At 39.2% G+C, this 16,906-nt stretch overlaps 5 non-coding genes across 5 annotated transcripts; all 5 read right to left on the bottom strand.

The window, feature by feature from the left end:
• Nucleotides 1–13,379: 13,379 nt before the first annotated feature.
• trnap-cgg (transfer RNA proline (anticodon CGG)) lies at nt 13,380–13,451 on the bottom strand. Its single transcript has one exon. It is a non-coding gene; the product is annotated as a tRNA-Pro (tRNA).
• Nucleotides 13,452–13,651: 200 nt separating this feature from the next.
• On the bottom strand, nt 13,652–13,723 carry trnap-ugg (transfer RNA proline (anticodon UGG)). The gene has a single exon. It is a non-coding gene; the product is annotated as a tRNA-Pro (tRNA).
• Nucleotides 13,724–15,330: 1,607 nt separating this feature from the next.
• trnap-ugg (transfer RNA proline (anticodon UGG)) lies at nt 15,331–15,402 on the bottom strand. Its single transcript has one exon. It is a non-coding gene; the product is annotated as a tRNA-Pro (tRNA).
• A 309-nt stretch (nt 15,403–15,711) lies between these two features.
• On the bottom strand, nt 15,712–15,783 carry trnap-ugg (transfer RNA proline (anticodon UGG)). The gene has a single exon. It is a non-coding gene; the product is annotated as a tRNA-Pro (tRNA).
• A 786-nt stretch (nt 15,784–16,569) lies between these two features.
• trnap-ugg (transfer RNA proline (anticodon UGG)) lies at nt 16,570–16,641 on the bottom strand. The gene has a single exon. It is a non-coding gene; the product is annotated as a tRNA-Pro (tRNA).
• Nucleotides 16,642–16,906: the final 265 nt, after the last annotated feature.

The raw sequence follows: 16,906 nt of genomic DNA, 5'->3' as shown, positions 1-16,906 counted from the left end.
TTGAGTATGTCACTCACTTTGCAAAGCACTCCATGAGTCCTAGAAAACAGTTCAAATGCCCCCCAAATTCAAGATATGGGTGCAAAAAAATGCCCCATATGAGTTTTTGGCTTATATTTCTCTATGATGCTATCACACAAACAAGAATGCTGTTTTCCCGAATATCAGCATGACTGTAATTATTGAATTGTTGATATTGATTTTATACAACAGTTCAAAGGGTTAATAGGATGCTATTTTTAAAAGTTAAAGTAAAATGATTTTTTTTACTGCTTGTAATAGAATAGGTTAACATGCTTTAATGCTCAAAAAACAAATTTTTCACATACGGTACATTATTGCAGTACGTCTATTTCCAGTCTGTCTGAAATGCACTGATTTCTACAAAGCCCCTGCTTCTGAAAAGAGTGCTCTAATTTGCCAGCTGACTAAGTTCATTGTGATTGGCCTAAAACCTCAAGCGTGTGCTGGAAATGGCTTCTAAAGCTATTCTAAACACAGTTAATGTCATCAGTATTAACGTATCAGTTTGAGCCAAGTAAGGTTCTGAAAATGCGGATGATCAAGCAGTTAGATTGGAACCAATATTGCAAGCCAACTTGAGCAGAATGTCTCACAGTGGTAAGTTTATATTTTGTTACTCTGTTACCTTTCAGATATGATGTTATAACTAGTGGTCAACCGATGTATCGGCCAATATTTCGTTGTTGTTTTTAATCGCATCAGCCAATAAGTTTTTCTGTTTGGCTGACGAGCCGTAAGCGGGACTCTTATTCTGCCAGCCGCTGAGCACACAGCGGTCCCATTCTCCATCTTCATAAGTTCACCGTCTCTGTGTAGACAGAGTTGTTAAAGTTCCCACTACTTTATATTAGGTGTCTTTAACTACTATTGTAACGACTGAGACAAATCAGATTTATTTAACAAATTCAGTTATATTTAACAAATAATCTTTAAAACTCACTTTGGGATCTATGGTCCCATCCCCCCAACAAGGGCAAGAAGGGTCTTAGTTACCATGACTACGATCAGATAAGTTGGTTTTATTGCTGTTAAAAATGTGGTCACGTGGAAAAAGCAGAGGCCATAGGAAAGACCCACAGCCCTTAAACAGATTTTGCACTAATCTATGGACAAACTGCTTTATAAATGAACATGCACCCCTAGACACTGCGTGAATGATTTACTGTCTTGTGTACTATTATGTCTTTGATACTACAGTGTGTATTTTATTATACACGGTCAATGTAACCCCACCTGTATCGTGTCTCCTATCTAATTAATCCTCATTTAATGACTCACACTTTAGTGTACATCACCTTCTCTTAGAATGCAGTGTGTTTGTTATATCTATCTGAGTATAAATGGACACAAATGGCAAGGCATATGTCTAACCACACTTGAAATAGCGTCATAAATCCTCCCAACAGAGGAATCTCCGGCTTAGAAATTCCCCCTTTCTTGTCGGTTGAGCCAACCCTGAAAGTTGGGACCTTTATCAGGCTTCAAATGACCTCTACATAAGCCCTTCTCTCTCTTGGCTTTCTCGGTACATTTGGGGTGCTGTGCTGTCCTGTCCTCAGCAAGCCCAAGGGCAGCAGGCCTTGACTCACAACCAGCCATGTGCTCATGGAGAGAGAGAACTTTCAACCAGAACAGAGTCGAACTAACCATGCAAGTTCATCATATCTTCTTCATCCAACGGAGAAGAAAACGATTGCAACTTAAACGTTTGACACTCATGGAACCATCAAGATCCTTTTTCAGGAACTTCAAGAAAGGCTTTCACTGCAAAGGCCATGCAAGTATACATTTAATGAGTGCTCCGAAAATAAAAAGCTGATGGTTCTTTTCATGTTCAATGAATCTTTTCCGTAGCTTCATTTCATTTCCAGTTTCATTCTGTCACTTACCATCTACCCATGTATGTGTAATTGTTTGTATGTTAGTTATGTGTTCGTGATTTAGTTAAAACTAAAAATAAGTAGATAAAACTTGTGCACAATATGTATTTGGTTCTGATTCTCTGCTTGCAACAAAGTTTATTTTACGATTTAGATTTTGACTACAGGCTCTTAGTAGTACTGTACAGTAAGTAAGACATTTCCCTTCCCCAGAAATGAAATTTTCTTAGGATTAATAAACAATTAACACTGAGTGTTCATGGGACGAACTGGTTGATTGATGTAATATTAATTTTACTAAATTAAGTTCATTCTATTAACTGATCCAAATATTCACAATCAATTTTACTAAATTAAGTTAATTCTATTAACTGATCCAAATATTCATAATCAATTATAACAAGTTACGATTGACTGTTAATATTTCTTTAGATCTAATTTGCTACTCTATGTACTAACATATAAATTAATATATTGATTAATATATAAGTAATAATTTGATGCACTTGAGCATACAGGTTTACATTGTACTTATATTTTAAAAAAAAATCCCTGCATGCAATTACAGCTGTAATTCATTTCTGTAATTACATCTACAATTACACTGTTGACCCTTCCCTGAGGCTTTTCTGTCTTTTAGTAGAAACTGAACAGCAGTAAGGACCTTATCTGGGTGGTTGACAATTTGGTTGTTAAACCTGAAACCTTAACCCACCCTTAAACATACCAACATACCCATACCATTACCAACAAACCTGTCCTATCCGTTTCCCACCTCAATAGCACCAAAAGTGTTTTGCAATACAACATGAACACAATAAGTACATTGTACTTTAAGTACATACTAGTTAAAAGACACACACACACACACACACACATATATATATATATATATATATATATATATATATACATACATACACAGGGGCTGGTCATATAATTAGAATATCATCAAAAAGTTGATTTATTTCAGTAATCCCATTCAAAAAGTGAAATTTGGATATTATATTCATTCATTACACACAGACTGATATATTTAAGGTTCATTCTTTTTAATTTTGATGATTATAACTGACAACTAATGAAAACCCCAAAATCAATATCTCTGAAAATTAGAATATTGTGAAAAGGTTCAATATTGAAGACACCTGGTGCCACACTCTAATCAGCTAATTAACTCAAAACACCTGCAAATTCCTTTAAATGGTCTCTCGGTCTAGTTCTGTAGGCTACACAATCATGGGGAAGACTGCTGACTTGACAGCTGTCCAAAAGACGACCATTGACATATTGTACAAGGAGAGCAAGACACAAAAGATCATTGCTAAAGAGGCTGGCTGTTCACAGAGCTCTGTGTCCAAGCACATTAATAGAGAGGTGAAGGGAAGGAAAAGATGTGGCAGAAAAAATATTTTGAGCAGCTGTATAAAGACATGAAAACGCTTTGTGGATGCTGTTTGTCTTGCAGCTGCAGTGTGTGTGAATGCGGGCCGAGACTCGTGTGCCTTCTTTAAATATCCCTCTATCGGCTGAGACTCTCGCTTACGGCCATACCACCTTGGTCACGCCCGATCTAGTTTGTACGATCCAGGAAGTGAGTTGGCTGCAGTTGGAGAGGAAGGCTCTCCCCCATTTTTGTTTTTCTATTGTGTTTTGTTTTTCAAGTTTTTTGTTTACTTTAAGTTAGTTTTTTTTTCGTTTTATTTTGCTTTTCAAACCACCTAACAGTAGCTTTTGCTGGCTGGAGGGTGGTTTTTTTATTTTTTTGTTGCAATTATGGACGGATTAACGGCAAACGACACTGGACTGGTTGGAGGAACACGCACGTTAATTGACAATGGACTGGCAGGAGGAACACGAATGGCAAACGACACTGGACTGGCGGGAGGAACACGAATGGCAAACGACACTGGACTGGCGGGAGGAACACGGAAGGCAAACGACACTGGACTAGAGAATCGACAAAGAACTGGGAATGGAAAGGATCAAGAAGCAAGGAAAAGATTTGGTGAAAGAAAATATTTAAAAGAGGCAACAGTGATCGTAAGTACGGAGAACGTGAGTGGAGTGAGAGCGGAGGATATAATTAAAGCGATTTCGGAACAAATTAGAAGTGGAAAGGTGTTGGCTGTAAGACCCAGGCAAGGCAAGGAATATGAACTGACACTAGAACAGGAAGAAATGTGCGACGTTTTAATCGATGGATTGACAATAAAGGGAGTGTGAAGTAAAGAAGCTGCAAAATAAAGATTACGTTGTTTCATTCATGCACCTACCTGTCTACCTGGAGGATAATGAAATTTTGGACAAATTGGAAGGATGGGGGGTTACCCCCATATCTAAAATCAAAAGAAGGTGCTATCCGGGCACTGACGTAGAAGACGGCACCAGGTTTGTGAAGGTGAGGTTCCCCAAAGAAGTGGCATCACTCCCTTATAGCACAAAGCTGGAAACAGCAGAAGGGCCACAGTACTTTAGGGTGATGCACAGCCACCAGGTAAAGACCTGTCGGCTGTGCATGAGCCCAGGACATCTACTGAAAGATTGCCCAGATTTCAAGTGCTATAAATGTGAGGAAAGGGGCCATTTTGCACGAGATTGTAACGCCGTCAGGTGCCCGGATTGCCAAGAAATTTTAAATAAATGTGAATGCTGGATGGAGGGAGAGGTAGGAGGAAGGGAAGTACAGGTGGACAGACAGGTGCATGAAGGAAACAACGAGGAAAGACAAGAAGAGGATGAATCACAACCAAAGGAACCAGAGGAAGGAACAAACAACAGACAAGAAGGAGAAGGAGGGAATGAAAAGGATGATGAACAGATAAGTGAAGAGGACACGCAGTTGACACGACATATCTTCAAATCATGGACAAAAAGGAAAAGAACAAGACAAAGAAACAGACAGCGAAGGAGAAATAAGGATGGAGGAGGACGAGAAGAAAAAAGTGGAGAGGGGACAAGGACGAAGAAGATTGCTAAAGGTAAAGCCAAATATAGAAACTGCAAGAAAAAAAGTGTTGAAAAAAGGACTAATGGAGTGTTTAAACAGGTTTGAGGTGTTAAAGGAACTGGAGGAGAAAGACTAAGAATAATGGTTTTTAGATATTTATTCTCTTTATTTTTAATGGTACTAAGTTGTGTGACTTTTAATGCGAGAGGACTTTTGAACTTAACGAAATTTAAAAAAATGTAAAAGAAAAATGTAAAAGAGAAGATATTATTGTGCTACAAGAAACAAACTGGAGAGAAAATGTGATGAATGATTTTAAAAAGAGATGGGAAGGAGGGATTTTATACAATAATGGAGATGGGAGGTTTGGAAGAGGAGTGGCTTTTTTAATGAAGGATGATGTTTTTAAATCAAGTAAAATTCTATACAAAGATACGATGGGGAAATGTATGGTGGTTGAGACAATACATGAAGGAAGAGAATTGATTTTAGTAAATGTACATGCACCAACGGAAGATAAAGAAAAGAAAGAGTTTTTTAATGTTTTAAGAAGTATTGTAAAGAAGTATAAGGAAATAATAATGATGGGGGATTTTAACATGGTTTTTAATAAACATGACATGGCAGAAGGAATGGTTTTTAAAACTGATACAGGGAGAAAAGAATTAAAAGCATTAATGGCAGAAAATAATATGATAGATGTGTGGAGAGAAAGAAAATGAAAGGAAAAAAGAATTTTCAAGGAGACAAATAGTAGGGAGTTTTGTGTGCAAAACAAGAATTGACTTTATTTTATGTACGAGGAATGTGGAGAATTTTATCGAAAATATTAAGTATGAAGACACAAGTTTGAGCGATCACAAGTTTTTATTTTTTAAAATGGACTGGAATAAAGTGCAAAGAGGGCCAGGAATATGGGTTTTAAATACTAAAATGTTACAAAATGAAGACTATGTTTTAAAGGTTAAAGAAATTATAGAAAAAGAAAAGGAAAATGAAATGTATGAAGAAGATAAGAGAGTATGGTGGGAGAACGTAAAGTTTTTAATTAAAAAATTCTCGATTAAGTATTGTAGTATAATACGCAAATGCAAAAGATACAAAGAAAAAGAAATAAAGGAAAGTTTGGAAGTGGAATTGAATAAAGAAAATAAAGATATACAAAAGATAAAGGAAATGGAGGGAAAACTGAAAGAAATAGAGGAAAAAGAATATGAGGGGGCGAGGTTAAGAAGCAAAGCTAAATATACAGTGGAGGGAGAAAAATGCACCAAGTTTTTTTTGGATTTGGAAAAAAAGAAAGGGAAAGCTGAAACGATAAAAGAGATAAGAGGAAAAAATGGGGAAATTGTAGAAGGGAATGAAAACATTTTAGAAGAAATAAGGAATTTTTATGAAGAGCTTTTTAGTACAAGGGGTGTAAAAGAAAACGAAAAAAGGGAATTGTTGAATCAGATAAAAGCTAAAATTAGCGAGGAAGATAAAAAAGAATGTGATCAAGAAGTCAGAGAAGAAGAGATAGAAAGAGCAATACAGCAGCTGAATAAAAAGAAAAGTCCAGGAATAGATGGTTTGGGAAGTGAATTTTATATATGTTTTAAAGAGATTTTAACAAAGATTTTAAAGGGAGTTTTTAGAGAAATTTTTGAAAAAGAAGAAGTTAATGAAAGAATGGGGATGGGGATAACAAAACTGATATATAAAAGGAAAGGAGAAAAAGTAGATTTAAAAACTACAGGCCGATCACAATGCTAAACACAGATCTTAAGATTTTAGCGAAAGTTTTAGCAAACAAGTTAAAGGAAGTAATGCCAAGTATAATCGAAACAAATCAAGCGTACGGAGTAAAAGGAAGAGATATAGCGGACACGACAATGAGCATAAGAGACACAATATGGTACATGAAAGAAAAGAATGAAGAAGGATACGTAATTAGTTTAGATTTTGAAAAAGCTTTTGATAGGGTTGAACACGGGTATTTATTTGATGTTTTAAGGAAATTTGGTTTTGGGGGAGATTTTATTAAATGGATTGAGATTTTATATAAGGGTGCTTTAACAAGAATAAAATGTAATGGGGTTTTAACAGAATGTTTTAAAATCACAAGATCAATAAGACAGGGGTGTCCACTTTCAGCGTTATTATATTCACTTGTATCGGAACCGTTGGGATTGGCTATAAAACAAAAAGAAGAAATAACTGGAATTGAAATTGAGGAAAACAAGGCTGAAGGGAAGGTTTTTCAATATGCCGATGACACAACGATAATAGTAAAAGGAAAGGAGAGCGTTAAAGAAGTTATGAAGGTTTTAGAAGAATATTGTAAAGAGTCTGGGAGTAAAGTAAATGAAGATAAGACGGTGTATATGAGATTTGGTAAAGCTATGATTTTAAGGGATTGTTTTAATTTCAAGGAAGTGGAAGAAATAAGGATTTTGGGAATTTTAATGGGGAAAAATGAGACGAAAGTAAGAGATGAAAGGTGGGAGCAACTAGTAACAGAAATAGAGAGAAGGTTAAATTTTTGGAAATTGAGAACATTAAACTTGAAAGGGAAGGTTTTAATATTGAATGTTTTAATGGTTTCTAAGCTATGGTATGTTTTATATGTGTCGGAGATGCCATAGTGGACAGAAAAGAGGCTGAAGAAATGTTTTCTCGACTTTTTATGGGAGGGGAAACCAGCAAGAATAGCTTTTAACACACTTTTAGGGGCAGTAGACAAGGGGGGTTTAGGGTAAATAGATGTGGAACAGAGAAAAAATAGTTTGAGAGTTAAAATAGTGAAGAAATACCTACAAGATGAGGGCAAAGCAGAGTGGAAAAAGACCATGAAATATTTTTTAAACAAATGTGGGAATTTTAATATGGGGGATGGAATTTTATGGATGAAAACAAAGATTTGGATGACGGAAAGACTACCAGAGTTTTATAGAGAAATTTTGAGTGCCTGGGGAAAATTTTTAGCCAAAGTTGAATATGATCCACATGGGAGAGAAAACATTTTAAATCAACCTCTGTTCTTAAACAAAAACATTTTAAAACAAGACAAAGAAATATTTTTAAAGAAATGGATGGAAGTGGGGATAACAAGAATGAGAGACATTTTATATGAAGTCAAAGAAGGTTTTTTACCAACACAATTTATTGTGGATGCAATGGAGGAGGCAAAAGAGGATTACAGTGAACAAGAAATTTTAAATAAGTATGAAATCATTAAAAGTGCAATACCCGAAGAGTGGATTAAAATAATAGAATGTATGGAAGGAGAGCTAAAAGAGAAATGTATTTATGTGAAATTGGGGGGGAAAGTGAATGATTTTAAGGAATGTACTGTGAAAATGATTTATTGTTCTTTTAGAGATGATGTTTTTAAAGAGCCAATTGCAAATTCAAAGATTTAAAAAAAGAGTGTATATGGAGAAACATGAGGGGGAAGTGTGTGGAAACAAAATTGGGATGTTTAGAATATTTTATAAGACATAAAGTGATTTTTACTGAGGCAATTTTAAATAAAATAGGAATTGAGCAAAACGTTTTGTGTAAAGTGTGCCAGGAAAAGGAAGAGTGGATTTTACATATGTTTTTATACTGTAAAGAACTGGAGGAATTTTTAAGGAAATGTAAATGTTTAATTAAAGAGTTGACTGAGGAGTGGGATGAAAATGTAATGGAATGGAACAGAGTTGTGATGTTTGGTTGGGAAAAGAAGTGTCAAAACAAAAGTTTTATAAATCTGTGTGTAATGTTAATGAAAAGTACAATATGGGAGAGAAGAACTGTGGCTAAAAAGGAAAAAAATGTGTTGGATGTTTGGACTATGTTTAAAAGGAAAACTGAATTGTATATTGAAAGATTGTATGTGTATTTTAAATGTGAAAATATGTTGGATGCTTTTTATGATATTTTTACCCCAAAAGTTTATTGTGTCCTTAAAGACCTAATGTGGAAGCTGCCGGGAAGTGATGTTTTTTAAATAATGTATTGTAAATGAAATATATGTGATGTAGAGTTGTATGTAGAAGAAAATATGTATTTTTTATTGTATTTATTTTTATTGTATTTTATAAAAAAAAAAAAAAAAAAAACATGCCCGATCTCGTCCGATCTCGGAAGCTAAGCAGGGTTGGGCCTGGTTAGTACTTGGATGGGAGACCGCCTGGGAATACCAGGTGCTGTAAGCTTTTGCTTTATCAATTCACTAATACACTTCATGGCTCGGCTCCCACGGTTTTTCCTTTATCCTTTTCAATTCAATTGCTTCATTTATTTGTCTTTCATGTTGCTTTCTCTCTGGCTTCTGTCTGCTTTCGGTGTAGTAAAGGACAGCTCAGCCTCGTCATTCTGTCTTTCTCCTCCAGGGGGCGATCGACAGGCTTTTCTCTATCAGTCTACAACCAACACACAACTCTGAGCGCTTGTTCTTTTGTAACCCGCTCCTTTCCTCGGCTTCAATTAGACCAGAGGTTCCCAAACTGTTTTTGTCAGCAGAACGCTTAGATTATAGCTTAATATTTCATTAATTCCACACACATTTGCATTTGCATGTTCATGGATTTTTAATTAGGCTACTAACCTATAACTGGCCCTGCACTGGGTCTGAATAGGTTTTAGTGTTGGTACTTATTCTCAATGTTGGTACCAGATCTCTCAAGATCTCAGCATTTTCACTTATTACAATCCAGACTTTATTTCTCTCGTACTAAGGTATTTATTGAGAATTAACAGAGGTTTAGATGTTGATGTTTTATTGAAAATAATAAAGTTTGAGGTCATCGTTATGGTGATCATGTGCCAGGGAACCAGTATCATGGTTTAGTTAGTCTCTTGACTCTTTAACTAAAGTTTTTCTTTTGCTGATTTAACTGTATGTTTCCGATATGTGTTTATTATAGCAATTCATTGATACCAGAGTCTAATCTCTGATTAAGTTGTTTAAATACTAAATTGGTTATTTTATATGCCAATCCTGCTGCAGAAACATCTGTTCTGCTGTGATACTCTGAAAGATTTTATGAAGTCATTATGCAGAAAATAATTTGACAAAGTCATGTATACTCACACAGACATCAAGAATCAGCATATGAATCTCAACAATGGTGACAATTAAACGAAAATTCAGATCAACTCTGGGGGGCGGTTTCCCGGACAGAGATAAAACCTAGTCCTAGACTTAAATGGCCCTTTAAACCAGATTAACAGAAATCCTCTTTCTCTGTCATGGCTTTAAATAGTCCTAGATTTAGTTAGTCCACAGTTTATTTGAGGCTTAAATTAAACCTACCAGGAGGCAGGTTTAACTTCAGATTAACAGTGTGTTTCAAAGAAGACACATATATTACTAGTTTATATATATATATATATATATATATATATATATATATATATATATATATATATATATTAATGGCACCCCTGGTAAATATGATCAAAAATGTTTGTAAAAAATGTATTTACATTTCTTTTATTTTATTCCATAGCTGATGTGTGCAGTTTATGTAGCTTGCTTGAAAAAAAATGTCTCTTGTTTAGTAAAGTTTTTTTGATTGCAGTATTTTTCTGATGCCATTATTTTCCTTGTATTTGCTTCTCTCAGTTCCATGCAATTTTTAGCTTTACTTGGTTCATTCCATGTTTTATAGGCAACCTCTGTCATGCTAATTCATATTAGTACAGTTGGTTTTAAATTAATCTGGTTTATTTTAGTTCAGGACTCCATAGTCCAGGTGTAACTAATCTGTACTTAATCTGTGCTACAGAAAGCCATTTTTTAAGTCACGGTTAACTATTCTAGATTAAGGTCTGCTCCTGTCTTAATTTAAACCCTGTCCGGGAAACCACCCCTGAATGTCACAAAACAAGCTAATAGTCACAAAAAAGCTTTCTTGATTGTCACCATTGTTGGGATTCATATGTTGATTCTTGATGTCTCTGCATGCCGAACATTATAAAAGAACCAAGTTTGGTTAGAGCACTGCAGTTCCATTTTTCACCACAGATTTACATAAGAGAATTTGTGGGGCGCTGGGGAGGTTTACGTCAAGAAGGATCCAACCTTGCTGCTCTCGCTGCTTGTTCTGAAATCACCGGGCTCGTCCGTGATTTGAACCCAGGACCTCTTGCACCCAAAGCGAGAATCATACCCCTAGACCAAAGAGCCTGACTGACAACAGTTTCGGCTACGTGCGTACACTTGTAGAGTCACTGAAATCTGGCCTCTTACAGAAGGGGAAGGCACTAGTTTTAATAGAAAGCGCTTGTCGTTAGGGAGCCACACTCCATGGCAGGCAGCGATTCTGAGTACATTCTGTGAAAGGAAATAAGCGCTTGTCCAGACCCGGGACCTCTCGCACCCAAAGCGAGAATCATACCCCTAGACCAATGAGCCTGACTGACAACAGATTCGGCTACGTGCGTACACTTGTAGAGTCACTGAATGCTGGCCTCTTACAGAATGGGAAGGAACTAGTTTTAATAGAAAGCGCTTGTCGTTAGGGAGCCACACTCCATGGCAGGCAGCGATTCTGAGTACGTTCTGTGAAAGGAAATAAGCGCTTGTCCGGACCCGGGACCTCTCGCACCCAAAGCGAGAATCATACCCCTAGACCAATGAGCCTGACTGACAACAGGTTCGGCTACTTGCGCACACTTGTAGAGTCACTGAAATCTGGCCTCTTACAGAAGGGGAAGGCACTAGTTTTAATAGAAAGCGTTTGTCGTTAGGGAGCCACACTCCCTGGCAGGCAGCGATTCTGAGTATGTTCTGCGCAAGGAAATAAGTGCTTGTCATCTGGCTGAATCTTGGCTATGTTGTAGTATAGATGAACACAAGCAGTAATAAGGGTTTGAAAAACATGACAGTTTTGAGTTTGGCTCAGTGCTACAAAAGGAAGGATCCAACCAACAAGGATCGTTAAGTTGGATGTTCCACAAAATTCAAGGATGGTTTGTTCAAAGCAATAATGACCACAAGATCTGAGTTAGTATAGAACAGACAAACTTTGGATAGCTGTGGTGGTGGGTTTTTGTGTGCATCAGACTGTCAGTGAATCATTCTTGCCTGCCCGTGCATGTGCCCTTTCAGGCTGAAATTACACAAAGCACTGTGCGCAAGAGGCCGAGTGGCCTAAGGAGAAAAAGCCACTTCTTGCTTTTGCACTGGACCTACGACGAAGGCTTTGCGTATGAAAGCAGAGGGGCAGACTACACACAAAACAGGTGGGAAAGAGTCATGAACTATAAATGAATCTAGTCATCGAAAAACATCATTGATACGTTTGTTTTGTCCATACAACCAAAATGGCTGTGTAATTGGAGAAAAACGAATGGAACAGAAATGGCGGGCTCTAAATGTAAACAGCCGCATATAGGCTATGCCGTAGGCTTGACTTTGAACTAAAAGGCATCAGCCTTCTACCTAGGGATGCTGTTACTAGGGCGTGCTTGTTGAGCTAGCTCTAAGCCGATGCTGCAAAAAGTCAATGAAAAGTTGTTCAAAGAAACTCCACAGAACAACAAGTATACCTGTGCTTAGCGTTTCTGCAAAAGAGCCACGGGTAATTCAGTTAAGAGCGACTTTTTTGAGTTGCTCAGAGTTGACAGAGAAGAAAGCTCATTCTGACGGAGAAGAAAGCTCATTCAGAAGCTCAAGCCCGCTTGAATGAGTCCAGTCAGAAGCGAGACTTGCTGAAGTTCTCTCTGGAGCAGAGACTCAGTGAGTTGCCCAAAAATCACCCGAAAGGGCAATCTGATTTTGGAGGAGTTAGTCATGTTGTCCTCCCCACCTCTCAGCCCCTGCCCAAGCATCATGTTTTCAACCACTTCATAGTCTGGCCATTTACTTTTCTTTATCAACCACTTCATAGTCCGACCATTTACTGCAACCCACATAGTACTTGACGTCACGTTCTGTAGCATCAGAGGCTGATGCTTTGGGAAAATTGAACTTTTTTCGAAGGTCTGTAGATGCTGTAGTGGGATTCAAAGCATTTAAAGTCGCTCTTAACTGAATTACCCGTGGCTCTTTTGCAGAAACTACAGAACGATGCTACAGAACGTGACGTCAAGTCCTATGTGGGTTGCAGTAAATGGTCGGACTATGAAGTGGTTGATAAAGAAAAGTAAATGGCCAGACTATGAAGTGGTTGAAAACATGATGCTTGGGCAGGGGCTGAGAGGTGGGGAGGACAACATGACTAACTCCTCCAAAATCAGATTGCCCTTCGGGTGATTTTTGGGCATCTCACTGAGTCTCTTCTCCAGAGAGAACTTCAGCAAGTCTCGCTTCTGACTGGACTCATTCAAGCGGGCTTGAGCTTCTGAATGAGCTTTCTTCTCCGTCAGAATGAGCTTTCTTCTCCGTCAACTTCTAAGGGAAAACAATGCCTTTCATAAACCAGGAAGAGCACAATTTGTTTTATCACCCAGCTTAATAAAATAAAATAAAAATGAAGAAGATTTCCTCTGGTATCACATGCAATTGCATACATAGTCAGAAAACCCTTGAACTCATACTAAAGGTGAGAGGGCTCGTCCGGGATTTGAACCCGGGACCTCTCGCACCCGAAGCAAGAATCATACCCCTTGACCAACGAGCCTGCCTGATGCTGGATGGGGCTACTTGCATACACTTGTACAGTCACCGAACACTGGCCTCAAACAGAATGAGCAGACACTAGTTTTAATAAGAGCATTTGTCCTTAGGGAGCTGCACTCTCTGGCAGGCGGCGATTCAGAGTACTTTCTGTGCAGGAAATAAACGCTTGTCATCAGACTGGCTGCTTGTTCTGAAACTGCTGGGCTCGTCCTGGATTTGAACCCGGGACCTCTCGCACCCAAAGCGAGAATCATACCCCTAGACCAACGAGCCTCTTCTACAATAAGTCTTTCAAGAGGGCGCCACAAATTCAGTGAAGCCCATCTCAAAGACGGACCACGCCCTGGCGTCGAGATACGAAAGTGTAGTTGTTCGAGCGTTAGAAACCCCTTGAAGGCATATTACTGATCAAAGGAAAAGCATGCCAGACAAGGCCCAGTGGCCTGTGGATGTTCCACAAATTCAAGGATGGTTTGTTCAAAGCAATAATGACCACAAGATCTGAGTTAGCATAGTACGGACAAACCTCGGATAGCTGTAGTGGTGGGTTTTTGTGTGCATCAGACTGTCAGTGAATCATTCTTGCCTGCCCGTGCATGTGCCCTTTCAAGCTGAAATTACACAAAGCACTGTGCGCAAGAGGCCCAGTGGCCTAAGGGGAAAAAGCCACTTCTTGCTTTTGCACTGGACCTACGACGAAGGCTTTGCGTACGAAAGCAGAGAGGCAGACTACACACAAAACAGATGGGAAAGAATCATGAACTATAAATGAATCTAGTCAACGAAAAACATCATTGATACGTTTGTTTTGTCCATACAACCAAAATGGCTGTGCAATTGGAGAAAAACACATGGAACAGAAATGGCGGGCTCTAAATGTAAACCGCCGCAAATAGGCTATGCCGTAGGCTTGACTTTGAACTAAAAGGCATCACCCTCCTACCTAGGGAGGCTGTTACTAGGGCGTGCTTGTTGCGCTAGCTCTAAGCCGATGCTGCAAAAAGTCAATGAAAAGTTGTTCAAAGAAACTCTACAGAACAACAAGTATACCTGTGCTTAGCGTTTCTGCAAAAGAGCCACGGGTAATTCAGTTAAGAGCGATTTAAAATGCTTTGAATCCCACTACAGCATCTACAGACCTACGAAAAAAGTTCAATTTTGCCAAAGCATCAGCCTCTGATGCTGCAGAACGTGACGTCAAGTACTATGTGGGTTGCAGTAAATGGCCGGACTATGAAGTGGTTGATAAAGAAAAGTAAATGGCCAGACTATGAAGTGGTTGAAAACATGATGCTTGGGCAGGGGCTGAGAGGTGGGGAGGACAACATGACTAACTCCTCCAAAATCAGATTGCCCTTTCGGGTGATTTTTGGGCAACTCACTGAGTCTCTGCTCCAGAGAGAACTTCAGCAAGTCTCGCTTCTGACTGGACTCATTCAAGCGGGCTTGAGCTTCTGAATGAGCTTTCTTCTCCGTCAGAATGAGCTTTCTTCTCCGTCAACTTCTAAGGGAAAACCCTGCCTTTCATAAACCAGGAAGAGCACAATTTGTTTTATCACCCAGCTTAAAAAAAGAAAAAAAATGAAGAAGATTTCCTGTGGTATCACATGCAATTGCATACATAGTCAGAGAAAATGATTTCAGACTATTCTGAAATCCCCGGGCTCGTCCGGGATTTGAACCCGGGACGCTGGGTGTGGCTACTTGCGTACACTTGTACAGTCACCGAACACTGGCCTCAAACAGAATGAGCAGACACTATTTTAATAAGAGCATTTGTCCTTAGGGAGCTGCACTCTCTGACAGGCAGCGATTCAGAGTACTTTCTGTGCAGGAAATAAACGGTTGTCATCGGACTGGCTGCATGATCTGAAACTGCTGGGCTCGTCCGGGATTTGAACCCGGGACCTCTCGCACCCAAAGTGAGAATCATACCCCTAGACCAACGAGCCTGACTGGCAAGAGATTTGGCTACATGCGTACTCTTGTAGAGTCACTGAATGCTGGCCTCTTACAGAATGGGAAGGCACTAGTTTTAATAGAAAGCGTTTTTCGTTAGGGAGCCACACTCCCTGGCAGGCAGCGATTCTGAGTACGTTCTGTGCAAGGAAATAAGCGCTTGTCATCTGGCTGAATCTTGGCTATGTTGTAGTACAGATGAACACAAGCAGTAATAAGGATTTCAAAAACATGACAGTTTTGAGTTTGGCAAAGTGCTGCAAAAGGAAGGATCCAACCTTGCTGCTCGTTCTGAAATCCCCGGGCTCGTCCGGGATTTGAACCTGGGACCTCTCGCACCCAAAGCGAGATTCATACCCCTAGACCAACGAGCCTCTTCTACAATAAGTCTTTCGGGAGGGCAGCACAAATTCAGTGAAGCCCATCTCAAAGACGGACCACGGCCTGGCGTCGAGATAGGAAAGTGTAGTTGTCCGAGCGTTAGAAACCCCTTGAAGGCATATTACTGATCAAAGGAAAAGCATGCCAGACTAGGCCCAGTGGCCTGTGGATGTTCCACAAATTCAAGGATGGTTTGTTCAAAGCAATAATTCTAATGACTAATTCTATGACTAACTCCTCCAAAATCAGATTGCCCTTCGGGTGATTTTTGGGCAACTCACTGAGTCTCTGCTCCAGAGAGAACTTCAGCAAGTCTCGCTTCTGACTGGACTCATTCAAGCGGGCTTGAGCTTCTGAATGAGCTTTCTTCTCCGTCAGAATGAGCTTTCTTCTCCGTCAACTTCTAAGGGAAAACCCTGCCTTTCATAAACCAGGAAGAGCACAATTTGTTTTATCACCCAGCTTAAAAAAAGAAAAAAAATGAAGAAGATTTCCTGTGGTATCACATGCAATTGCATACATAGTCAGAGAAAATGATTTCAGACTATTCTGAAATCCCCAGGCTCGTCCGGGATTTGAACCCGGGACGCTGGGTGTGGCTACTTGCGTACACTTGTACAGTCACCGAACACTGGCCTCAAACAGAATGAGCAGACACTATTTTAATAAGAGCATTTGTCCTTAGGACACTGCACTCTCTGACAGGCAGCGATTCAGAGTACTTTCTGTGCAGGAAATAAACGGTTGTCATCGGACTGGCTGCATGATCTGAAACTGCTGGGCTCGTCCGGGATTTGAACCCGGGACCTCTCGCACCCAAAGTGAGAATCATACCCCTAGACCAACGAGCCTGACTGGCAAGAGATTTGGCTACATGCGTACTCTTGTAGAGTCACTGAATGCTGGCCTCTTACAGAATGGGAAGGCACTAGTTTTAATAGAAAGCGTTTTTCGTTAGGGAGCCACACTCCCTGGCAGGCAGCGATTCTGAGTACGTTCTGTGCAAGGAAATAAGCGCTTGTCATCTGGCTGAATCTTGGCAATGTTGTAGTACAGATGAACACAAGCAGTAATAAGGATTTCAAAAACATGACAGTTTTGAGTTTGGCAAAGTGC

This window comes from Siphateles boraxobius, unplaced genomic scaffold (assembly GCF_051911475.1).
Source record: "Siphateles boraxobius isolate OS27281-9 unplaced genomic scaffold, OSU_SipBor_1 1, whole genome shotgun sequence".
In the NCBI taxonomy this organism is placed as follows: domain Eukaryota; kingdom Metazoa; phylum Chordata; class Actinopteri; order Cypriniformes; family Leuciscidae; genus Siphateles; species Siphateles boraxobius.
The sequence above is the reverse complement of the archived record's forward strand: the minus strand, read 5'-3'. Positions and strand labels throughout refer to the sequence as shown.